The sequence below is a fragment of the Eschrichtius robustus genome, chromosome 9 (assembly GCF_028021215.1).
Source record: "Eschrichtius robustus isolate mEscRob2 chromosome 9, mEscRob2.pri, whole genome shotgun sequence".
Lineage (NCBI taxonomy): Eukaryota > Metazoa > Chordata > Mammalia > Artiodactyla > Eschrichtiidae > Eschrichtius > Eschrichtius robustus.
In genome coordinates this window covers 47844804-47871426 of record NC_090832.1, presented here as the reverse complement: position 1 = coordinate 47871426, position 26623 = coordinate 47844804, and positions in this window count along the sequence as shown.

Genomic DNA, 26623 nt, shown 5'->3' with positions numbered 1-26623 from the left:
CCAACTCAGAATATTTTGCTATTCCACCAAAGCTATCCCTCAAGAATGAAGGCTACATAAAGGCATTTTTATGTAAAAGAAAACTAAGAGGGAACTCATGCTTCCAGGAAAATAAAGTAGATACGCTTTCCCCTGTTCCTCCTACTGGGTACAACTGGAAACTCTGGACACGATATAATTAATTAATTAGTTGGACCCAGAAAGCTGGAGAGAAGAAGGCAGACTTGCTGGGAACCTTGCCTCATATATCCTAGACATGCAGCTGGAAACATCAAGGGAAGTAGACCCAAAAAAGCCCCAATAAAAGTCTGCTCCCTTTATCTAAAGGACAAGAAAGGAGGCCACCTAACAAGATGGAATTTTTAGACAACAACCTCTCTACTCGGCCAAACAGCACAGAAAAAACTGGGGCCTCAGGACCAACCACATCAGAAAAGGTCAAGAAGAGAAGGTAGACCTTCACTTTCTCCAGACTGTAAAGAGTTGCTCTGCCTTCCCCATCTCCTTGTACTGTCTCAGAGAATGCCAAAAACTCTGCTTATCTCAGTAGTCGCTTTCCACTTGGATCTTCCCTTCTCAATCCTTGGAAGCTTTGGTTTTGGCAAGTATTTTGAAGGAGAAAAGACATACCATTTATGAGACTCACGTCTCTGTGGTTTCCTTGACTCTGGGATTTGCCTTTTTGGTAGCTCTTGAACGCAGTATTTGTTTCTACAACTGCTAAAAGCTCCAGATTGTTACCTTCCAAGAGAGAAAGAAGTGGTGAGTGCTCCTGTGCATTTTCCTTCTCTTAGGGATGTTGACCCCTCACATCATGGCTGTTTTGTTTGCTAATGTCTGCAACCACATGGGATACTTGTGTCCTTGTTTTTGTTGTTTTTTATCCAGCTTTTATAGGTTTTCTTGGCTAGTGGGTTGGTTTGATAGAAGCCACTCTGTTATTGTTAAAACCAGAAGTCCTAGAGCCAATATAATAAAGAGCCAATACAATAAAGAGTCCTAGAGCAGCACAATAAAGGAAGAATTACAGGAAGCTGATTTACAAAAATTTATATGAAAGAGATCAAGGGGTTTTATTTGACCAAAAACAATATAGCCAAAATGTTTACACAGTATCAATGTAAGTATGTGTCCAAGTTCAGAAAGGTAAAATACCTGCTAGGCTCAAAGGCTGAAAAACTAAGAGTTTTCAAACCTCTCACTAAGATGGGAAGAGACTAATGAAATCATATAATAGAAGAAATATCTGAGTGCATGCAGTGTGTTTGGCCGGGGTGGGAGTAATTACAGATAGGGGTTAGGAGTGGGATTAAAGAAAGCTTTAAGGGTTTGAAGGTTGTAACAGGGAAGGTGTAGAAATGATTGGAGTTGATCTAGGCATCTAGAAAATTCAGGAAGTCATATTTTGCCTAAATTGAAAAATGAAACTTCTATCCCTTAGGGATATACAGCAAAGCCCTGGGATCTTCCAGAAAGCATCCTCACTTAAGTATTCAAGCTTATACTATTTGACCACAGGCACAACATTACAGAGGATATCTTTTCTTTAGGAGGTGAGTTGCATTAATATAGAAAAAGAACAAAGATAATGCATTTTTTAAATTGAGAATGGGTTATATGGCTGGTGCTTTGTAAGCACTTTAAATAGAATATGTATTTAATTCTTATTGTAACAGAGAGGAGCAAACCTGACTCCATATTGTGCTAAACTTTGTGCTCTCTTGCCTGTCCTTTGTCATGCTGGCTTTGCACCTTTGTAAAAGAATGTTGCCTGTAGCTTGAAATATACATGATAGCCCATTCTCAAGGTTCTACCTCCCAGGCATGACCATTAAAGGTACAAAAAAAAAAAAAACAAAGTTGCAGAAAATAACAGTTGTCTTGTTGGAGTTTTATAGGACCATTGTGACCAGACCTGCATGGACAGTTATAAGACCAAAGGATTCCTACACCAAGAAGTTTGCAATAACAAGCCATAACCCCTTCCCTTTTAGTACAAAATAGGCCTGAACTCTAATTCAGGTAAGATGGTTCTTTGGGACACTAGTCCACCATCTTCTTGGTCTGCTGGCTTTCCAAACAAGGTTGCTATTCCTTGCTCTAGCACCTCATCTCTTAAATTATTGGCCTGTCATGTGGTGAGCAGTACAAGTTGGGACTCAGTAACATTATGAGTATATGGACTAAATGCCGATATTATTCTCACTTTACAAATGAGAAAACTGAGGCATAGAAGATAAATAATTGGCCTAAGGCCAAACAGCTAGCAAGGGACTGAATGGGACTTAAACCCAGGCAACTTGTCTCCAAAGACCACACTCTTAGGCATCACCCTATACTGTCAAAGTTAAGATTTTTTTTCTTACAGGGTTTTAAGTTGTCCTAAAATAGGTGGGGATATATATATCTACAAACATACGAACAATGTACATTTTATTCATTTACCCTTAGAATAATGTTGCAAATAACATAGGTAATATAGCCTTAGATTCCAGATTATTTGTTATGAGCTTTATATAATGAATCAGTATAAGAATAAAGGACTATGCTCTGGTAGAGTTTATTTTCTAAGTTATACATACGGGAACATATACAATACTATAGTGATATATAAAATTTATGTGTGTGTGTAAAATAAATGCATGTAGCCATTTTGTGTCTTAGTGTAACCTTACATAAATATCACAGTAGTGGACTTGATAGAACTTTGAAATGTCATTTAATATCACTTTAATACCTACTTTGACTATACTGGCCAATTGAGTCAAATAATTTTTAAAAGTATACTTTCAGAACTTGCCTGGCAAAAGATTCTAGGGTCACTTTTGGTATCCAAGTTATCATTTTTATAACCTTTTTCAGGGTGTGCTCTCTTACTTACAACTGGAATCCTTGAGTAGAAACCAAAGCCGGGTTCCTCTACTGCTATCCCAAACACAGGCAGATTTCACCCATTTTATTATAACCTTCTATGTTCAATACTTCAGATGTTGAAGAATCAATCCTTAGTTTTGCCTCTTATATTAATGTGAGGATCCACATAAAAACTATTTTAACCAAAAGTAAGCATTAGACTTACTATTTTCTAAAGGTTATCAAAATAACTTTAAGAAGTGCTATCCTACCTCATGCAATTATGACAGCTGACCCCCCTAATTAACTCTGTAACTACACTTCAAATTTTCTCATAGCACCTTTTGACACCAGCATTTCAGCATTTGCTTTAAAGCCTATTTTTCTCTTTTATTTTTAAAGTCTTCAAAGGAGTCTGGTGTTTCAGAAAACTGTCAAAAACGTGTTGAAACGTATTTAAAAGAATGCATTTTTTTTTCATAGATTGGCATAGTTTGCACACATTATTATGTTTTTCAGGTTTTCAGCTATATATAAAGAAGGAAAAGGGTTATGTGTGGGGGAAATACCATGGTTGTCACAGGGCAAAGGGGACTCTCCAGTGTCTTTGACTTTTCTCCAGGAGAAATTAAGAGAAGAATTTATCAAATGTTAATGTTAAGATCTCAGAAACTGGAATGTTTGTCCAGAGCCCCAGGCCTCACAGCAAATGCTCTTATGCTGTTGGGCTCATGGGGAAGACTTCAGCCAAAGTCAACAAGAGCAGAAACTCCATCTGACTGATGCCGTGGAAACAGCTGTAACCACTTAGCTGGAAAACCACCTCAGATTCCTCTCCCAGAAAACACTGATGACATGGGAGATGGGGAGCAGGAAAGCTCTGTCAGGGTCTCTCTTCAGCTGTGGTCAGAAAAAATATTTTCTTTCCCTGAAAACTGTAAATAGGTGGGTTCAGCCCCGGTCATAATAAACCACTAAAAAGAAAAAAAAGAAATCTTTTCCTAAATTAGCCCATGTCTCCTCCTTTCTTTGTATATTTATCAGTATTTGTTTTAAGTCATGTTTTATGTGGATTTTTTTAAAAAGAACCATTTGATCTTAGGTTCATTTTCCAAATGAAATTGGATAGTATTCAGATTACCATTCGAGGTCAGTTTGGCTGGTGAATGTTTAATTCTAATAAGTTTTCAATTTGTGAAAATAGCCATAATTTTTCTGGTTGAGATTTTACTTTCCTCTCATTGTTCTGCCTGAGAGCTTTCCTTAAATGTTTCTTAGGAGAAAAGGGAAAATGTTACATGAAGCAACAAATAGATTTTGACCCAATTTGGGAAATGCAAATTTTGTCCTTATGATCACAGCTTTAAAAACTATCATAGTATTCCAACAGAGAGGTAAGGGTAGAATGGAGAAAAAGCCTTAGAAATAGGGACAGTTAAGCCAAAACAGCATTATTCCACTTCTGAACATTCTCTATCTTGTAAAATGGCACAGAGCCCAGGTATGGAATGTTGATAGTGAGATATTGGACCAGACAAAGACAAGTGCTATGTATAAACATACATCGTCAAAAAATTGATTTGTCTACTTTTGTTTAGATAACTATTTGATTACTTAAACTTCATAACTTTATGATAAATTCATTTCTGGGCTCAATTGTCAATATATCACATGAATTACTAAAATGTTCTAGAAACACTTTAAGTATTATTATTAAAGTGACTTGCATTATTGGGCACCCTACTTCCAAAGTGATGAGCACCATCCTAAAACGATGATCCCTCAAAAGTGAGGTGACTTCCATTCATGTATACAACAAATATTTGCTGTGTGGTGGTGCTCTTCTAGGCTGACAGTATATCAGTAAACACAGCAGACTCCATGCCCTCGTGAAGATTACATTCTAGTAGGAATACAATATGCAATTGAAGAAATAAATGTGTCACAGGTCAGGTTTTGATCAACTGCTATGGTGGAAACTAAAACAGGGAAAGGAAGAATAGGGCACACTGAGGTTGGGAGTTGCTATTTTATATAAGGGGACCAGGAATGGACTCTGAAAAAGTGACTTCTAAGGGAAGATGTGAAATAAGATGGAGAATCAAGCCGTGTGTCTATTGGCCAGAAAAATGTCCCAGACCGAGAGAAAAACAAGTGCAAAGCCTATGAAGTATAAAGACGTTTGGCTTATTTGAGAAAGTGCAGGTGGCCAGTTTAATTAGACAAATAGGGATATTGGTAGGACAGTGTGGGAGTAGGGATAAGAGCATGGAGGGCCGTGCAGGCATCTGGCTTTTGCTCTGAGACAGGAAGTCATTCATTAGTGAACTTCGAGCAAAAGAGTGACCCAATTTGACAGAAGTTTCTATAGGATCCCTCTAGCCTCTGTGTAAATAATACAATATGGAGGCAAGGATAGAAGGAGAAGGATGATAGGGGCTTGTAGTAGCGTCGTAGCAATGAAAAAAAGTAAGAAGTGGTTTTATCTTAAACTACTGTGTCTTGAAGATATTTTGAAAGTAGAACCTGTAGAGTGTGCCAATGGTTTGGGTGCAGGATAAGAGAGAAAAAGAGGATTCAGGGCTGACTCCAAAAATTCCAACCTGAACAACTGGAAAACAATATGGAAGATTTTTGAGGAATTAAATTGTTTTGAAAATTACAGGGGATCCCTCAAATATCTCAAATGGATAAGAAACTGAAGATAAGAGAACTATATGCAGGTTGATTTTGGGGGGGTGGCATAAAGCTTACAGGTCTAAGGGAGAGAAGTAACGTAGAAATAGGTAATGATTGGCACTGCATTAATTCAAGGTACTGAGCCAAGAAATGAGGAGAAATTGCTAGAAAAGGAACAGTGTGTCAGGAGCTTTCCCAGGAGTAGAACAGTAGATTTTCCAAAGCTAGGCTCTTCTAAAAGCCAGAAGTGTTTACTCCAAGATGTGAAGACAACTGATAGGATTTGAAAGGTTTCAGCATAAGACATCTGATTACTAATCTCCCAATCAACAGTGGAATGTAGCTACACAGAGGCACGCAGGATAACACTGTGCTAGTGGTCAAGGGCTCTGGCAACAAGCAGATGAAAATCCTGGCTCTGCCACTTATTATTTGCATGACCCTGGGCAAGATAGGTGACCTTTCTAAGCCTGAGTTCCTTCATCTTTAAAATGGCAGTTGGAGAAATAAATGAGGTAATGACTGTAAAATGCATAGCACAGTGTTGTCACAGAATAAATTCCAATAAACATTATCTGTATCATCACCAACTCTCAAGGATGCATCAGAGCAGGAGGGCGGTTTCAGTGATCAGGGCCCCAGTAGGCCAGACGGAGCAGAGAACACAAAAATCTCCTTTCACCAATATGAAAAAGAACAGCTGCTTCCCATATGGAAATAAGATGTTTGGAATTTTTTATGTTATTGCTTTTTAAAATAAGTCTACTGAGTTGTCACCCAAAAAGGCTAAAACACTTCTGATGTAAATGTCATGGTTTTTCACTTCTTGGATGAATTTGAGAGGAATGTGTGTTAAAAGAATTGCCTGAAAGCAATAAAAGTAGTTATGATTTTCTTATCAAAGTAGTTATGCAAGTATGAATTTTATGATTACAATTAGGTAGAAATATGAATACAGATCAGAAGGTAAAATGAAAAATGGCAAGAGTTGGAGAATTATAATTGTTTTCATTTGAGAAAGCTTTATTATGCCATATTTTGTATTATATATTTAATTACTTATTAGTTTTAAGGATTTATAATTTATATATTATAATGCATATATACTTATATATGCAACCATATGTGCACAACAAAATGCCTGAGTGACTATATACCAAAATATTAAAAGCAGTTAGGCCTTGGTGGTTATGAATATTTTTCATTTAATTATATTTTCAATTTTTCTATTTTTTTTGTAATACAATTTTACCAAACAGCTGTGTTCAGAACTAGTCAGAATAAGATATATTCTTATGGATAATCTTATTCATAAATGTCAAAATATTGAGCTCCCAATCAAACATCCACAGATGAAGTTTTATTTCTCAGAGTAAGAACATTTAGATTTCTGCTCTGAGATAGGGAATTAGCAAGGTGCTTGCTGGAAAAATACTGGTAAAGGCTACTAATTAATTAATCGGCTTTGTTAAATACCCATTCATTCATTTATTCACTTTAAATAGGAGTCAAAAGTGGCCCCGAATGCATAAGTATATTAAGTAAGTTTCAATTAACTAATTAAATGTTGACCTGTTTGGTATGGTTTAAGTTATTCTTTTTGTTACTTCCTCTCAAATCCAGCAATCCCGCTCCTGGGCATATATCTGGAGAAAACCATGGTTCAAAAGGATACATGCACCCCATTGTTCATTGCAGCACTGTTTACAATAGCCAAGACATGGAAGCAACCTAAATGTCCATCAACAGAGGAATGGATAAAGAAGGTGTGGTACATATATACAAGGAAATATTACTCAGCCATAGACAAAAACGAAATAATGCATTTTGTAGCAACGTGGATGGACCTAGAGATTGTCATATGGAGTGAAGTAAGTCAGAGAGAGAAAGACAAATATCATATGATATTGCTTATATGTGGACTCTAAAAAACATGATACGAATGAACTTATTTACAAAACAGAAAGAGACTCACAGACTTAGAAAACAAACTTATGGTTACCAAAGGGGAAAGGTGGGGCTGAGGGATGAATTGGGAGTTTGGGACTGACATATACACACTATCATATTTAAAACAGATAACTAACAAGGACCTACTGTATAGCACGGGAAACTCTGCTCAGTATTCTGTAATAACCGAAATGGGAGAAGAATTTGAAAAAGAATAGATATATGTATATTATAACTGAATCACTTTGCTGTACACCTGAAACGAACACATTGTTAATCAGCTATACTCCGATATAAAATAAAAATTAAAAAAATAAGAAATTCACATTTTGAATGAAAAATAAATAAAAAGAAAATCTCAACTTAGAAAATCTTCCTTAGAAAATTAATTTAATACTAATGACTAAACATTAAATTATCTGATCAAGTCAATGATATTACTAATATTTCTGAATAATGTGAATAACTTCCACTTGCTCCTATAAAACTTGCTCTTACTTCCATCCATATACTAGCAAGTGATCTATCCAACCTATTAGCACCATCCGGCAATTTTTAGGTAGGGACAATTAGCAGAAAGTATACAACTACTGTAGCATATGGATCCCCTAAGCATTTCTTGAAGCCATTTGCAAAGATGTTGTTTCCATGTAAACCGCACAGGGCTTAGGTCCATATCAAATTTCAGATATTAGTGACTGACCCTATTTAGTATTTCTGCTAAATAAAACTACTTAGCCTTTAGCAACTGGCGTCTGCTATAGATGTCTGTTAAAAAACGCATAAAAATTTTCTAGGGCTGGATTTTACTCAGACTGATTCTGCACATTACCTCCAGCTAGCATGAACACTTCTCATTTAATAATCTATAAGTTTCATGGAAATTTGTTGTTCCATTTATCTGAGAAATCATCATATAACCCTGAAAATCCTTAGGAATAAGATGCTATCGAGTTTCTACACACAGGCCCTGAACATATTCAAGTGCTTTGTGGAAGCCAGTGAGCATGACGTGAGATAACAAAAAGGCAGGGGACCATTATGTCTAAGGAAAGTTTATCCTCATAAATTTTAGTGAGAGTCGTGGATGCTAATTAAGTCCAACTCTCAAGGCCAAGTATAGTTGGCCTTCATCAACCCACCTGATTCAGTACAGCTGTTTCCTAAGGAAAACTGGAGGCATGTAATTTGTTCTCACAGGATTTGAATTCTGACTTATTTATTTATGATAGATCTTTGGGTTTAGAGGTTACATAACCACATGTTTATAATACCATTAACTGACCACATAATTTATCTATTACTGACCATACAAATAATTTTTAGGGACTATTTCAATAACAAAAATTGAAAAGACCTTTTAATGATATAAAATGTAAGTCCTCCAAATGCCTTAAATTGGATCATGAAGGAAATGACAAAAATCACATTATTTTGCATTTCTGGCTTTGGAGACAAGCCGCACTTTAAGAACACTCAGGAAGAATTAGCCATGCTGACCCTGCCATGAACACAATCCAAAGAGCTCTTTCCTGAGATCTTTTAAAGCTTTTTTGCAAAGAGAAGGGGAGGACGGCGAAGAATACAGTTCAGGAGGGGACTTAGCTGAGACAGACGAGAAATCTACTTGAAAGAAAAGTGGGTCCTTCCGCTTTTTGAACCTAGAGTCGAAGTGATGGATAACGCAGGCTTATGGAGGGCCTTATCTGACAAAAAAGATGTTTTGGTTCCTGGATGATGTAAAGTTTCAATAGTAAAAGTAAGATTCCATTATTATTTAAAACTACTCTCTTTCCACAGTTGTAGTTGGATTAAAACCCTAAATGGAGGACTAGTATGCTAAATAGGGCATTTGGCTGCTTAAAAAAATCAGTAAAGAGGGACACAAGCATAGGTTTAAATGGATTTCCACATTCCAGCAAACTCCTTTTCTTTGCCATCCGGCTGTCCTCTGTGAAGAAACAAAAATTTAGGATTGTCGACTCAGTGTACATTAAAAAAAAAAAAAAAAAAAGTAAAATAATAAAATTTAAAAGCATTTTTCCTCAAAGTTTAACAAAAAAATACTGTCTTTATAGCTGTCATCTGTGGAGGTTACACATAAATTCCAATGCATACAATTCAATATTCAATAGAGTTCAAAATATTCTAGGAGACTTCTTTTCAGAATTGCATTCTGGATCTATTATAACCACAGAGAGAAACTTTCTGTTTTTCTTTCTTCCTTTCTTCCTCCTTCCCTCCCTCCTCTCTCTCTTCCCCCACCCTGCCTCTTTCTCTTTCTCTTCCCTCTCTCTCTCTCTTCCTTCCTTCCTTCCCTCTTCCTTTCTTCCTCCCTCCCTCCCTTCCTTCCTCCCCTCCTCTGCCATAACTCTACAATAATTTTTTTAACATCTTTATTGGAGTATAATTACTTTACAACAGTTTCTGCTGTATAACAAAGTGAATCAGCTATACATATACATATATCCCCATATCCCCTGCCTCTTGAGCCTCCCTCCCACCCTCCATATCCCACCCCTCTAGGTGAACACAAAGCACCGAGCTGATCTTCCTGTGCTATGCAGCTGCTTCCCACTAGCTATCTATTCTACATTTGATAGTGTATATATGTCCATGCCACTCTCTCAATTCGTCCCAGCTTCCCCTTCCCCTTCCCTGTGTCCTCAAGTCCATTCTCTACGTCTGTGTCTTTATTCCTGTCCTGCCCCTAGGTTCTTCAGAATCATTTTTTTTTTTTTTTTTTAGATTCCATATATATCTGTTAGCATATGGTATTTGTTTTTCTCTTTCTGATTACTTCACTCTGTATGACAGTCTCTAGTTCCTTCCACCTCACTACAAATAACTCAATTTCATTTCTTTTTATGGCTAATATTCCACTGTATATATGTGCCACATCTTCTTTGTCCATTCACTGTCGATGGACACTTAGGTTGCTTCCCTGTCCTGGCTATTGTAAATAGTGCTGCAATGAACATTGTGGTACATGTCTCTTTTTGAATTTTGGTTTTCTCAGGGTATATGCCCAGTAGTGGGATTGCTGGGTCATATGGTAGTTCTATTTTTAATTTTTTAAGGAACCTCCATACTGTTCTCCATAGTGGCTGCATCAATTTACATTCCCACCAGCAGTGCAAGAGGGTCCCCTTTTCTCCACATACTCGCCAGCATTCATTGTTTGTAGATTTTTTGACTATGGCCATCTGACAGGTGAGAAGTGATACCTCATTCTACTTTTGATTTGCATTTCTCTAAGGATTAGTGATGTTGAGCATCCTTTCATTTGTTTGTTGGCAATCTGTATATCTTCTTTGGAAAAATGTCTATTTAGGTCTTCTGTCCATTTTTGGATTGGGTTGTTTGTTTTTTTCATATTGAGCTGCATGAGCTGCTTGTATAGTTTGGAGATTAATCCTTTGTCCGTTGCTCATTTGCAAATATTTTCTCCCATTCTGATGGTTGTCTTTTCACCTTGTTTATGGTTTCCTTTGCTTTGCAAAAGCTTTTAAGTTTCATTAGGTCCCATTTGTTTATTTTTGCTTTTATTTCCATTTCCCTAGGAGGTGGGTCAAAAAGGATCTTGCTGTGATTTATGTCAGAGTGTTCTGCCTATGTTTTCCTCTAAGAGTTTTATAGTGTCTGGCCTTACATTTAGGTCTTTAATCCATTTTGAGTTTATTTTTGTGTATGGTGTTAGGGAGTGTTCTAATTTCATTCTTTTATATGTAGCTGTCCAGTTTTCCCAGCACCACTTACTGAAGAGGCTGTCTTTTGTCCATTGTATATTCTTGCCTCCTTTATCAAAAATAAGGTGACCCTATGTGCATGAGTTTATCTCTGGGCTTTCTATCCTGTTCCATTGATCTATATTTCTCTTTTTGTGCCAGTACCATACTGTCTTGATTACTGTAACTTTGTAGTATAGACTGAAGTCAAGGAGCCTGATTCCTCCAGCTCCGTTTTTCTTTCTCAAGATTGTTTTGGCTATTTGGGGTCTTTTGTGTTTCCATACAAAGTGTGAATTTTTTTGTTCTAGTTCTGTGAAAAATGCCATTGGTAGTTTGATAGGGATTGCATTGAACCTGTAGATTGCTTTGGGTAGTAGAGTCATTTTCACAATGATGATTCTTCCAATTGAAGAGCATGGTATATCTCTCCATCTGTTTGTATCATCTTTAATTTCTTTCATCAGTGTCTTATAGTTTTCTGCATACAGGTCTTTTGTCTCCTTAGGTAGGTTTATTCCTAGGTATTTTATTCTTTTTGTTGTAATGGTAAACGGGAGTGTTTCCTTAATTTCTCTTTCAGATTTTTCATCGTTAGTCTACAGGAATGCAAGAGATTTTTGTGCATTAATTTTATATCCTGCTACTTTATCAAATTCATTGATTAGCTATAGTAGTTTTCTGGTAGCATCTTTGGGATTCTCTATGTAGAGTATCAGGTCATCTGCAAACAGTGACAGTTTTACTTCTTCTTTTCCAATTTGGATTCCTTTTATTTCTTTTTCTTCTCTGATTGCTGTGGCTAAAACTTCCAAAACTATGTTGAATAATAGTGGTGAGAGTGGGCAACCTTGTCTTGTTCCTGATCTTAGTGGAAATGGTTTCAGTTTTTCATCATTGAGAACGATGCTGGCTGTGGGTTTGTTGTATATGGCCTTTATCATGCTGAGGTAGGTTCCCTCTATGGCTACTTTCTAGAGAGTTTTTATGATAAATGGGTGTTGAATTTTGTCAAAAGCATTTTCTGCATCTACTGAGATGATCATATGGTTTTTCTCCTTCAATTTGTTAATATGGTTTATCACATTGATTGATTTGTGTATATTGAAGAATCCTTGCATTCCTGGGATAAATCCCACTTGATCATGGTGTATGATACTTTTAATGTGCTGTTGGATTCTGTTTGCTAGTATTTTGTTGAGGATTTTTGCAACTAGTTCATCAGTGATATTGGTCTGTAGTTTTTTTTTTCTGGGTCATCTTTCTCTGGTTTGGGTATCAGGGTGATGGTGGCCTCATAGAATGAGTATGGGAGTGTTCCTCCCTCTGCTATATTTTGGAAGAGTTTGAGAAGGATAGGTGTTAGCTCTTCTCTAAATGTTTGATAGAATTCACCTGTGAATCTAACTGGTCCTGGGATTTTGTTTGCTGGCAGAGTTTTAATCCCAGTTTCAATTTTAGCACTTCTGATTGGTCTGTTTATATTTACTATTTCTTCCTGGTTCAGTCTCAGAAGGTTGTGCCTTTCTAAGAATTTGTCCATTTCTTCCAGGTTGTCCATTTTATTGGCATATAGTTGCTTGTAGTAATCTCTCATGATCCTTTGTATTTCTGCAGTGTCAGTTATTACTTCTCCTTTTTCATTTCTATTTCTATTGATTTGAGTCTTCTCCCTTTTTTTCTTGATGAGGGTGGCTAGTGGTTTATCAATATTGTTTATCTTCTCAAAGAACCAGCTTTTAGTTTTATTGATCCCTGCTATTGTTTCCTTCATTTCTTTTTCATTTATTTCTGATCTGATCTTTATGACTTTTTTCCTTCTGCTAACTTTGGGGGTTTTTTGTTCTTCTTTTTCATTTATTTCTGATCTGATCTTTATGATTTCTTTCCTTCTGCTAACTTGGGGTTTTTTTTTTTTTTTTCTTTCTCTAATTGTTTTAGGTGTAAGTTTAGGTTGTTTATTTGAGATGTTTCTTGTTTCTTGAGGTAGGATTGTATTGCTATAAAGTTCCATCTTAGAACTGCTTTTGCTGTATCCCGTAGGTTTTGGGTCATTGTATTTTCATTCTCATTTGTTGCTAGGTATTTTTTGATTTCCTCTTTGATTTCTTCAGTGATCTCTTGGATATCTGGTAGTGTATTGTTTAGCCTCCATGTGTTTGTATTTTTTATAGATATTTTCCTGTAATTGATATCTAGTCTCATAGCGTTGTGGTCAGAAAAGATACTTGATATGATTTCAATTTTCTTAAATTTACCAAGGCTTGATTTGTGACCCAAGATATGATCTATCCTGAAGAATGTTCCATAAGCACTTGAAAAGAAAGTGTATTCTGTTGTTTTTGGATGGAATGCCCTATAAATATCAATTAAGTCCATCTTGTTTAATGTATCATTTAAAGCTTGTGTTTCCTTATTTACTTTCATTTTGGATGATCTGTCCATTGGTGAAAGTGGGGTGTTAAAGTCCCCTACTGTGATCATGTTACTGTCGATTTCCCCTTTCACGGCCGTTAGCATTTGCCTTATGTATTGAGGTGCTCCTATGTTGGGTGCGTAAATATTTAAAACTGTTATATCTTCTTCTTGGATTGATCTCTTGATCATTATGCAGTGTCTTTCTTTGTCTCTTGTAATAGTCTTTATTTTAAAATCTATTTTGTCTTATATGAGAATTGCTACTCCAGCTTTCTTTTGATTTCCATTTGCATGGAATATCTTTTTCCATCCCCTCACTTTCAGTCTGTATGTGTCCCTAGGTCTGAAGTGGGTCTCTTGTAAACAGCATACATACGGGTCTTGTTTTTGTATCCATTCAGCCAGTCTATGTCTTTTGGTTGGAGCATTTAATATATTTACATTTAAGGTAGTAATCAATATGTGTGTTCCTGTTACCATTTTCTTAATTGTTTTGGGTTTGTTATTGTAGTTGTTTTCCTTCTCTTGTGTTTCCTGCCTAGAGAAGTTCCTTTAGCATTTGTTTTAAAGCTGGTTTGGTGCTGCTGAATTCTCTTAGTTTTTGCTTGATTGTAAAGTTTTAAATTTCTCCGTTGAATCTGAATGAGATCCTTGCTGGGTAGAGTAATCTTGGTTGTAGGTTTTTCTCTTTCATCACTTTAAATATGTCCTGCCACTCCCTTCTACAATATTCTTTCATGCTTTTAATTAAATAAATTTTGGCTCCTTTCAAAAATTACCCCCTTTCGTTCAATGCATGACTACTCACCACCAAGAAAAATTAAAAAGAAGACAAAAAAATGTGTTTCAGATATAGAAGGAAATTCCATAAGAGTAATGGAGACATCAGTGGGGGAATCACATCCTCACCAAGCTGTGACACCACTGAATGGAACAGAATTCATTTAGAGGTTTGTTAAAAAGTTGGTTCAATTACTTCATAGTACAGTCTCATAAATCTAGATATTAGGGACCTATTCTTTCTTTTGACTGATCATCTGATCAGTTTTGCTTACTATCCTTGTGGGCAAAAAGGAAATCAGACCAAATAACCCTCATGCTTTGTATTTATGACAGTTGTCACAGCATATTTAGAAAGAGATTAAGAGAGAAAATGGAATTCTGTATAAAATAACCAGGAAGGTTATTGTTAGATATCTAGTCAAGTCACATAGATGATTATGACTGGTAGGGACACAGTACTATAACCAAACTCTGCACTTTGGAGGCAGTGGGGCACAGTGGTGAGGAGCATACTCTGTAGTCCCATGCAGTTTGCTTATTAGCTATATGATCTGAAACAAGTCCCTTACATTCTCTGTGCCTTAGTGTTCCCATCTATAAAGTGGGAATACTAAGACCTCATAGAGTTGTGAAGGCCTCATGAGATGATACATAGGAAGCACCCACACCTGTGCTGGGCATTCATGTGTCCTCTATACACATTACCTATTGTATGATTGGTATTATATATGAATAGCTGGTTATGTTTCTTTAGTTCAAGGGCAGAGAGATGTAAGAAATACTAGAAACAGAAAGGAGTAGAAAAGTCATGTGGTAGAGAGAATCTTTCTCTGGTGATTTCAAGTAAAATATGTCATAAAGAACCAGTCTCAACCCTGGGTCTCATTTTGTTTCTTAATTAGCACCTTGTAGATGAGAACAGATATTTTTTTAAAGAACTGAAACAAAAATGTAGAAACTGTATATTCATGCTGAATAAAATACAGAGTAGAGTAGTAGCATTTCTGTACCTTTCATTTAAGTATAAGAACACATTTTATGATTAAATCTTTTCTTTGGCAAATTCTAGTTAGTTCATAAAGATTCTAACTTAGCTTTTTGACATTCAGATATTTTAGTATTTGCGGATCCAAATGATTTGATGAAGTTGGTACCTAAAAAGTCTAAAAAGCTTCAAATGATGTCCTAAAGTAGAACTGTAATCCACATATTCAACAACAATGATGATAGCTACCATTAACCGAGAGCCTATAGCATACAAGACACTGTTCTTTGCTCTTTACACAAAATATTTTATTTAGCCTTCTCAACAAACTTATGACCTGGGTACTATTTTTATCTTATAAGGTAAGGAAGTTTTGGCACAGAGAAACTAAGGAATTGACCAAGATTACATGGATGCAAGTGACAGAGCAGGGATTTGAAACAGAGTGACATTCCCGAAGCATACATTTCCCAGTCCTCCCCAAATAGTGTTCTACATACTATGCATACTTGTTCCCTGAGTGCCATGCTTGTTTATTAAGTTGATTGAGGGAAATCAAACAATCTGTTATAAGACAGTAGGCTGCTAGCCTTTGCTACTGATGGATTCCCTTCATTTATTGCAGCTCTAGCCAAGAAAGCTGCAGCAGAGGCATCAGTCATTATTATTGTAAAGATATTGATGCCTGGGGCAGAAGTAATTTCTTTTTGAAGTAAGAATCTTCCTTGCATATTCATTACACACATTTACACATTAGTCTCAGCATAACTCAAATAGGGACATTCCCCTGCTTGGTGGCCTTTCTTGTAGCTTCCCAGGGTTCTTTCCTAAATTGAAGGAAGGCCTCCAAGCATCAGCTTTGGAATTGCCATGGCTAATTGTCTAGGAGATTTTTGTATTCAAGCAAACACCAGGACTAACATCCTAAAACAGAACATCATAACCTTTGTTGGCTGGTTCCCCTGGAGATGATTAATGGAGACATGACTAAATACACTCATTGACTATAAAAGCAAATTAGGGGAAAAAAATGGCCATTGGGCAGGGATACCAGTGAACCTCCAGGGCAACCTGCTTTATGACTTGCTAGGAAAGGGCATTGATGCCACTGCTCAAACATTCAAGGATGATTTAGAGAATCACCTCATGGTAGTTTTATCATGTTGTAAATGTAGTTTTATAAAGTACCCACAGAAGAATCTCTCTTTCAGTCTTCTTAATGTGCTTTTAATATATGATTTGGTGCCTCCATTAACCCTTTTTGAGATGAGGACAAACAAATGACAGGCACATATATATATCTATTGTATCTATTGAGATATATAATTATATTTCTGGCGACCCGTAAGAGATACAAGCGTACTGAGGAATGTTGCTAGACCCATAAGAGATACAAGCATACTGAGGAATGTTGCTAGAATGTTGCTAGATTATGTTGTTGCTACTACTTCTTCTAGCTGGAGCAATTTTCAAAATATAAAACAGATACAGAAACCATATGGATATATTTCTATTGAATGCAGCCATTGGGTTTTGGTGTAGAAGATTGGCATGTTTACTTTTTAAAGTTGAGAAATTAATGAAATAAAATGAAACCCTCCCCTTACAGTCAAAAGAAACACACTTCAAAAAGGAAACACATTGCTGCACATTACTTTTTATGACATTTTACAAATTTGGGTGTAGAAAATTTAATTTAGGACATGTTACTGTGGGTGATACAAGATTTAAGCTTAGTTCTCTCATCTGTAAAGTTGAAATGATAATTGTGAAGAATAAATGAGAGGATATAAGTTAATATGTGGTAGAGTGTAAACAACTTAATAGATGCTGAATTAATGTTATCGTGTTTCTGGATTAATATGACTCTTTCTAGAAAGGTGCTGTCATTAATAAATTTTACTGAAATAAATGAACATCAGTGGGAGAAGATTTAATTGAGTCACTCCCTGAATTATTAAGGACAAACATCTCAAATAGAAAAATGATTTGGAGACAACCTGGAAACAATTGGAATAATGTGGTCATCTGTATTGGGAAGGGTAAATAAATGGTCTAAAGGAGAAAGGAAAATATAATAAATGACAATAAGACTGGATTTCAATATATATAGCTTTTGTTATATTATGTTGGATTAGCTGATATAAGATAGGCTCACTCAATTTGTACAGCATAAATGCAACAGAATAGCACACATATTAAATGATGAAATTAGGGCAAAAATATATCTTGACAGCCACTTTGGTGTGCCCAATCCAACAAGATAGAATTTAAGTGAATGGACTATAGACAGTGATTTTAAGCAAACTTGTTTTGAATGAACTCACTTTAAGTGAAATGTCCAGCTGGAATAAATATACCACCTTACATTTGAACTCATTATTTGATATCATTAATAGTAGGACAGATCAATCTGGTATATCAGCTACAATGGGTTGGACAAGAAATACCAAAATAGCTTAAAAGGGAAAAACTGTCTTGCCTATCAATACATCCCAGAGTAGGATGGCTTTCAATCTGATTAATTCTGTGGTTGACTACCATGAAGAATCAATGTTCCTGCTGCATACGCACAAAATGAAATTCTACTCAGTAGTAAAAAGCAACAAGCTACTGTTTTATGTGATAACATAGATGAACCTCAAATACATTATGTGAAATGAAAAAAGTCAGAAGCTATATACTGTATGATTCTGTTTATATGACACTCTGAAAAGAAAAACTATAACAGGAAAAAAAAAATTAGTGGTTACCAAGGTCCAGGAGTGTAGGGAGGTGATTGACTACAAAGTGTCTTGAGAGAACACTTTGGGATGATGAGACTACATCTTGACTGTGGTGTTGTTATATGAATATACACATTTGTTAAAATTCGTAAGTTTTTGTGCCTGTATTTTTACTGTATTTAAATTGTACCCCAATAAATTTTAAAACCAGCAAAAAGAATTACTTTGTCATCTTGTGTGTGTCTGCCTGTCCTCTGGCTAATTTATCTCATGCTTGCAAGAAGGCTGCCATATTCTCAGGCATCACAGACAGGTAAGACAATATTCAGTGGGAGAGAAACTATTATTTTATATGGTCTCTTTTTACTTGTAGGAAAAAGTATTTCAGAAAAACAGATTTCAGAAGCCTCTCTTCCTACCCTACAGACTTTCCAACACATCTCATGGACTAGACCTGGGTCACACATCCATTACTTAATTCTGGTAAGGAAAACTAATTATCATAATTGACATGGGTTCAGGATTTACCCATGAGTTTGGAATAGAAGCAACTTCCCTAAAGCTAAACACCTGAACACATTAGAAATTCATTTAATGTAAAATTTAAAGATAAACCATGGTTGTGGTGAACATATAGTAGTGTACAATTAACAGTGTCTGATCAATTGGCTAGCAACCTTGTGATTTTATGCAATGATAAACTTTGAAACAGGTCAACAGGAATGAGATAAGACCAAAAACAAACAAACAAACAAAGAAACTAACCAACCAAAAAAGTCAAAAGCTAATACTTGGCTTTACTTGCATACTTACTTACATACTCTAATACTTACATCTATGAGTAGATACATCTTTCTGTAACTATAAGGAATATAACACCTCTCTATGTAATATTCTTGAGGAAAGTTTCTTGATGAAGGATAGATTTGGAAACTCTGCCATATGAGGAACTACTACAGGAAACAGCATGTACAAGACACATTAGATTCAATTTTTATGTTGTCAAAGACTAGAGAAAAAAACCATAAGCAGAAAGTACAGTACAATGTAAGGGAGAAATTTCAAATATTAGTGTTATCCAAAGATTTCTAATGGTGGTGAGTTATTCATCACTGAAAATATTCAAGGCTGACCTAGATGATGCCTGTAGGTAGTAGGAGAATATTCTAGTATCAGATGGATAGTTGGATTGGACATTTAAGATTCTTTGCAATACTGAGATGATGCTAAAATTTTTTCTTAAATATACAAGGAAATATATATATGTGTGTAACTGTGTACGTAAGATACTTATATATATTGCATACGACTGAAAAAGAATTTGCTGACTTAAAAAGCAAGAAGGGCATACATACTAAAATAAAAATGTATTATATGAGGTAGTAAGATTACGAATCATTTAAGGAAATCTGGATAAGTGAAAAATTTCAGCTCAGTGTAATACTGGGGAGTCCCTGATCTGAGTGGGCTCCATTCACAATGAAACTCCAACCAAACCAAACATCTTTAGAATGTACCTTTATGCTGACACCAGATTTCTGGGGCTATCCTGATCCTGATCCATACCTCAGAATTTTGAAGTCCTCTCTATTTACATATCTTTAGAAAATACAAAGTTCAGGGCACTCACTGAGATTGAGATTTTTGTGAATGTTTGTAGATTGTAGAAAAGCTCATCCATCAAAGGGAGAAAATAAAATGCTTGAGAACAATTTCCTCTGTGATTATGTATAGTGTTGATTCCTCACTGAGGTATTACTATTGCTATTATTACTATTATTATTTCACCTAATGCAGTCTCTTATTTCTTTACCAGTTAGTGGAAGCTGGAAGGTCAAGATTAGAAATAATGATCTACCATTGACAGAGCCCAATGAAGAGCTTTCCATTTCATAAGTTATTATTATTTTGCTAATCATGGAAAAATGATGCTAACTTGAAATAATTCAAATGTACCAGATAAATTAAAGCAATTGCCTAGCTATCAACACCTAAGTAAAAACACAGTCTAACCTAAAGTCTACAGTATAAAGGATCACTTAATAACACAGGTGTGCCTGGGCTATTTTTAGCTGCCTACAAAACTCAAAGTTAAATACCAAAGAACTTGTGTGTAAAGCTCTTTTTTCACAGTCTAGTTTCATCTATTAACCTTTACCTCACATTAAATGAATTTTGTTCTCAAGTTATTTAAGAGCTCCCCTTATCTTACATACAACTTTAGAAATGCATCCTGACTTGAGAGGGTTGCGGGGTGGATGCGTTGCGCCGGGAAAACAGAAAACAATAACAGCAAAACCTTAATTAGGGGAGACTGCTATAAGAACTCAAATGCAAGGAAAGGAACAATAATTGGAAAACAAAAAAGAAGGAGCATAATCTGGCTACATTTTCAGACATACACTCAATACCCAGATTCTATAAAGCTCTATGTTAGCTACTTTATGGTCACAGGATGATGTATAAAACCATTTCATTTTCTGCCCCAGTGAGTTCAATATTGTTATAAAGAGAAAAAGTAACGCTTATGGTATGGATTTTCTCTAACGTTAATGCTAAGTTAAATTATTTTCCACTGGTTGTGGAATTCTTGCACTGTTTTTATAACATTTTCAGAAAGAGGTTACACTTCTTCTGGGGGTCTAAACAAGAATGAGCAGACAGACTCCAGTCACCCGCATTTCCTACCAGATGAAGGCTTACTTTACTTCATTGGCCAGGTTAAAAGCTTGAGTTAGTTTGTTTTTAAAAGGAGAAAATCGGCTATTTACTCAGTCACTAAAACGGAGACTGAAGGCTTTTGTAACGCTTCCAATGCAGGTGTATAGAACAGTTTTATGAAACTTAAATGATAAATGCTAGTCAATTTCAATAGCTTTATACACTTAGCCAATCTAATTTCTCACCCCCCTCCCCCAACATCAAATAGCCTTTGTGTCTTCTTCACTCATGACATGCTTTTCACTTCTGTGCTTTTTGTCCATTCTGCTTCTCCAACCTGAAATTTTCTTTCCCTTCTCTTCAACATGTATTCAGACCCAGCTTAATCTTCACAGCCAAATAAAATCCCTGCCTCGTACATGGAGACATACTGCAGCAAACTGCATGCGTGTTTCTCTCTCTGTTCCTCATGCTTATCTGAGAGGAGTAGTGTTCAGTGCTACTGTTTTGTTTCCTCCAGCTCAATGGTTATCAACCCTGTCTTCACGTTAGATTTGTTAGAGGTGCTTAAAAAAAAAGTGATACTCGGGACCCATCCCCAGGAAAACAGAATCAGAATCTCTGAGGATAAAACTTGGGCATTGTTATTTTTAAAAATCTTTCCAGGTGATTTTGATGTGTACTGAAAATTGAGAAACCAGTTGTTTTAGAATAGGTTTAACCAAAAGCAGTTTGTTGCCCATAAAGGGCTGTAATTTAAGACACTGTTTTTCTGTTTATTTTTATGCCAAACGTGTGACACAGATCATGTACAGCATATTCTGGATTCATAAATTCAGATGTCAAAGCTCAATCAGGCCCTGAGTGGTGAATTGGTTTCACTTCACACACTAGCTCCAATCAACTGATAGTTACTTCTTGCAAATCATGTTGCGAAGGCTTCTAAGGACTCTCTGGGTTCAGCAGGAAAAGGTGTGACCATCCCAGCTTACTGGCCACATGGGTGGAGAAACAGGGAAGACTCAGCGTCATGCAAATATTTTTTATCCCTGACTAGAACATATCCCTCATTACATGGAAGAATAAACTGAGGTCCACGTGGATTAAACTTGCCCAAAGGAGCTTCTCATGTTAGGAAAAATTGAAGTCGAACTTAAGTCCAATCTCCAGCCTCCCCAGCGAATGAAGTTTTAGAGTTCACCTGGCTTGATTATAAACTCCTTTGTGTTCTAGCTCATCCCTAGTTGCCCTATGCGCTCTGGTGTTCTTGGCACCTGAGTTCTCAGCACTTCTGGCCTCACAGTCTTTTTGTTTCCTCCACAGTGCATAGAACATCCACAAACAAAACTCATTTGGCCTGACTGATAAATAGTTCTTCTCTATTGTGTTTATAGCTTTCAAGAATGCTACTAGCACAGAAAAAGCCCAAAATTAAAAGATATCAGAGTGAAATGAAGGCTGTGCTTGGAATAATCTAAATCCAAGAAGGCTCCCCCATAAGAGTTCATCTTGGTGTTTGGAAGTGTTGCGAAGGGTGCTAAATATCCTACAAGAACACCGGCTCCATCTACCAGCTCACAAGCTTTTCTCTCTCTGTCTCCCTCTTCACCCATGTGACACACTCAGGCATGCAAACACATGCCACAAACCTTCAGAATTTCTATTTTCATTCTGCAGAGTCACAGTAACCAGGAGAAGTAACAGAAACTAACTCTTTACAAATCCAACCTATAATAGAAAAAAAGCCTATATGAACTATCCGATTTATATGGATAGTAAAGCAAGTTTTTTTTTATCACTGTCTGGTTAAGTATGAATTAGATTATATTAGTGGCTGCCCTCCACCCAACCCAACTCCTTCATTTTCAGTGTCCTTAATTTCAACTGTCTTTGATGGTACTGAACGGAAAAGTCCCCTTGTCGCCAGTGGTTAAGAGTTATTATTAACAAGATTACCAAGGAAAAACTTACATGTCTGGGCTTCTGCTCCTAAGAAATGCCCTTTGAGGGTGGTAAGATTGTTCAATTTAGTTTTCCAGTTCTGTTGTCTTCAGAAAAGTTCCCTGAAAAAAATAAGCCAACTGCTGTTTTCACTTTCTATAAATTATTGACAACAGAAATGCCAAATCATAGATGAGCTATTTTATAAGAACATATTTACATTTTTAAAGATAAAATAAAAATTCAAAACTCAAAGAACATTACTTCTCTAATTTTCTGTCCTGTCAGATATTGTATGTTATCTTTGATATGACTTTGGCAGATAACAACTTCCCCTATGTGAAAACAACTGTCCTGTGAATTGTAAATGATGTCTAAGGATTCTTTTCAAAACAAAAGTGTCTGGATTAATAGTGTCTGGAATTTCTCCAAGTTTTAAATATCTCTGATAGTTTTTTGCCAGCCCAATTTAATAGAAAATACCTCAAATTTTTTAAAAATGAAAGAAATTTTTAAAAATCGGTAAGTCTGAATAATGCTTGAATGAGTGAAAGTAAATTGTACCATGACAATTCTGCATTTTTGCTGAAGGGGGGGAATTTTCTGTTCCCATAACCACAAAATCTCTAATTCCACTAGCCAATTATAGAGTGTGAGGTAGTAATGCTCTAAAGGGGAAATGCCATTCCTCTGACCTCAGAACTAGAGGGAGTAGGTAACGGGCTGTATAAACAGCATAAAATAATAAGCATGCACAGTAAGGTAAGGTGAAATGGAAATAAAATGTAATCATAACAACTTTGATCTTCATGCTTTGAATTTACTGAGCTGTTTTCCTATGTGGTTGTCTGTGTACAGAGAATGGCTTAAACTTCTCACTGTAGACACTTACTCAAATAAATGTTGCTTTCATCAAGCCAACTTCTCAAAGTAATGACCTATTTTGATGGGCTTTGGGAAAGTTTTCAAGTGGGTTTCTTTCATACTTAGGATAGTCAGTTTATCCTTTGAAGGATACACACGCACACACACACACACACACCGTACATTAATTAATTAGTTAATTATTATTTTACCAAATAGCTGTTGCTCTTCCTAAGGGCAGAGGTAAAGCTTACTCAGTTTGGTGTCCCCTTTTGTGAGAGTCAATCCAATACTTGTATTTAAGAAAACAAATACTGGAGCCAGACTGGTTTTGCAACTTACTGACTATATAACAATATCTTTGAGTCTTAGTTTTCTCACCTATAATATGAAGAGAGCACAACCTACCTCACAGATTAAATAATATAATTAAATAATATAATGTCTATTATTATGTAATATATGCATAGTGCTTGATTATTAGTAATTACAAAGTTGATCATTATCATTAACCATAATATATAATAGAGAAAAATGAGATAAGATATTTTAAATTGGCTGATGTATCATTTAGGGTCCTAACGGGAAATCAATAGTACACTCAAATTGGAATAATTCGAGAAGGGTTTATTTATCAAAACACTAAGAACACAGGTATGGGAGGGCACAGGAGAACTACAAGAATAAAACAGAGACCTGGGGCGATCAAAAGAACAATAGGTTACTGAAGCCAGGGCAGGGCTGAGACCTGTGCTGTGTCTCCCCATTTCCCCTCATTTGTCTCCATTTCTCCATATAATGCACTGCATTTCATTTAGCATTTTTAAGGCACATAATTCCCCGCCCATTCTTTCCACACCCTCCAATTAGCTCTTCTGGTAGACTACCTTCGTTTTGATTACTGCTGCTTCAATTCTTCCCATATCTCAGACCAGAAACATTCTTTGTCTCTTCATTTGTTCAACATGGAACAAGTGACCATGATTCCTTGACTAGGACTTTTCCTGCAGAACTCAGCCACCACCCCTTATCACTCCTTGTCATCAGCAGAAATTGCACCCTTTCTGAAATCACAGTTTCTAATATTCCACTCTGACCATAAACTCCTGTGCATCCAGCTCTCTTGCTCAAGTGGTTAATTCCCTAGTTATTAAATTATTGTTATCAGCCCTGTCCCCTGAATGTACATGAACAATCAATGAGGAGAAATTTATAAATGCACTTTAAAGTCAGCAAAAAAAAAGTCTTTTTCTTGGAAATCTAGGAAATATAGATGAGCAAAGATAAACCACTATGAATGGCGGTTTCACTGAGTCATCTCGTGGACCTCTCCTAGACTTCCCACGAGTTTCTGTTCTGCATTTTCCAGGGCTTTGTTACAGTTTTTTTTATTTTTTTTAATGTGTAAGGGAGTCAGGGTTACTTTCTTGGTTTCCAACCAAAAAAACTAACAGATTTACATCACCACTTTAACTCTTATTTCACAAATTTCAAATGTATTGACTCCATCATTTTTCTCTTATCCATTAATCTCCTCCTCTCTTACACTCCCTTCTTTTCCAACTTGGATTCCATAGTACATGTATAACCATCATCCAGTATATATCCTCACTGCCTCCCCAATTTCCACTTCCTTTGATTATTTCCCTCATGCCTTGCATGCACCTGGAGCTACTGTCCCCTAAACGCTCTGACGCAAGTACAGATAAGCCAGTTCTCTATAGCACAGCTAAGTTAGGCCGAGAAGTACAAAATAGATGGCTAAGTACTAAGGAGAAGAAATGCCCAAAGTAATAAATACAAAGAATATTAAAAGTGCAAGGAGTCCAACTTATAAAATACAGGTGTCGAAGCCTCCTCTCTCTAGTTCCTTGTGGAGTGCACAACCTTTAGGTTACCCCACTTCTTGCCAGAGCTGTTTCTACTTGAACTCCAAAGGGCCGACACAGCTCACCATCTTAGGCTGGAACTCTCATTTCCCAGATCTATATTCCCAGGTACTAGTGCCCCTATCCTGGGCCTTCATATTTCAGAGGAGCCTTCTCTGATCCTCCTCCAGTTGCCTCTTTGTGTGGTGTTAGGCATCTGATGGCCCAAGGACACCTGTTCAACCAGTGGCTACAACCTCCTGCCACCATTTCTAAACCATACTCCAGGAACCAGGAACTCTGACATGAGTGCCCCGTGCCCACATCCAGAGGCCCTGCAGGCCCATTCCCTAGCTCCACCCTCTGAGGGCCGATCATACTCCAGTGAGTACGTGCCTCTAGGCCCGAAGGGTGGCTACAGGGTAGCTGTTTACAGGGGTGTGGACAAAGCCTGGACATGCAGGCATGGGTGTCCCATGCCTGTGAAGAAGGATCTCTTGTCGTATAGACAGACTGGGATGAATGAGCAGTAGGAAAACATTTAATAAGAGCAGTTGAATTCTCTTTATCATTATCAGGTGTAAAATGAATATTTTACATTAAAAATAAACAGTCATCAAATGTTAGAAATTATGGGAAAATAGAAAAGTGTAAACTTGAGTATAAAAAATTTGGATATGACCTTTATTTATTAAGTCATATACCCACACTCTAAATTAAATGAGGTTTTGCCCCACTTTGTAGAGTCTGTATACAGAGTTTCATGTATGTAAGGAAGTGACCTACATTCTACTTGGATGGTTAGGAGAGTAGAAATCCACATACAGATGTTTGGATGTTTTCCAGGAAAAATAAGTCATTTGATTTTCTTCTTAGTACTGAAGAAGGATGAGCACAAATATTAAAAGGCAAAGATAAACAGGCCTTGCTGAATTGTCCAAGACTGATTCCATTTAGGTCAAGGTCATATGATATATCAGTGTGGTTTTAATTATATTGCTTTCTGCTTAGCATTATGGGTGTGTCCCATTCCAATTTCAATTATTTCATATAATTTTCAACTGCCTTTACTACAGCAAGCCAGACTCTTCAGTATTAAATCAATCAGAACTCCACCTAATTTCACTGGGAATATTTTATAAGGATAAACTGGATTTATACCTAATA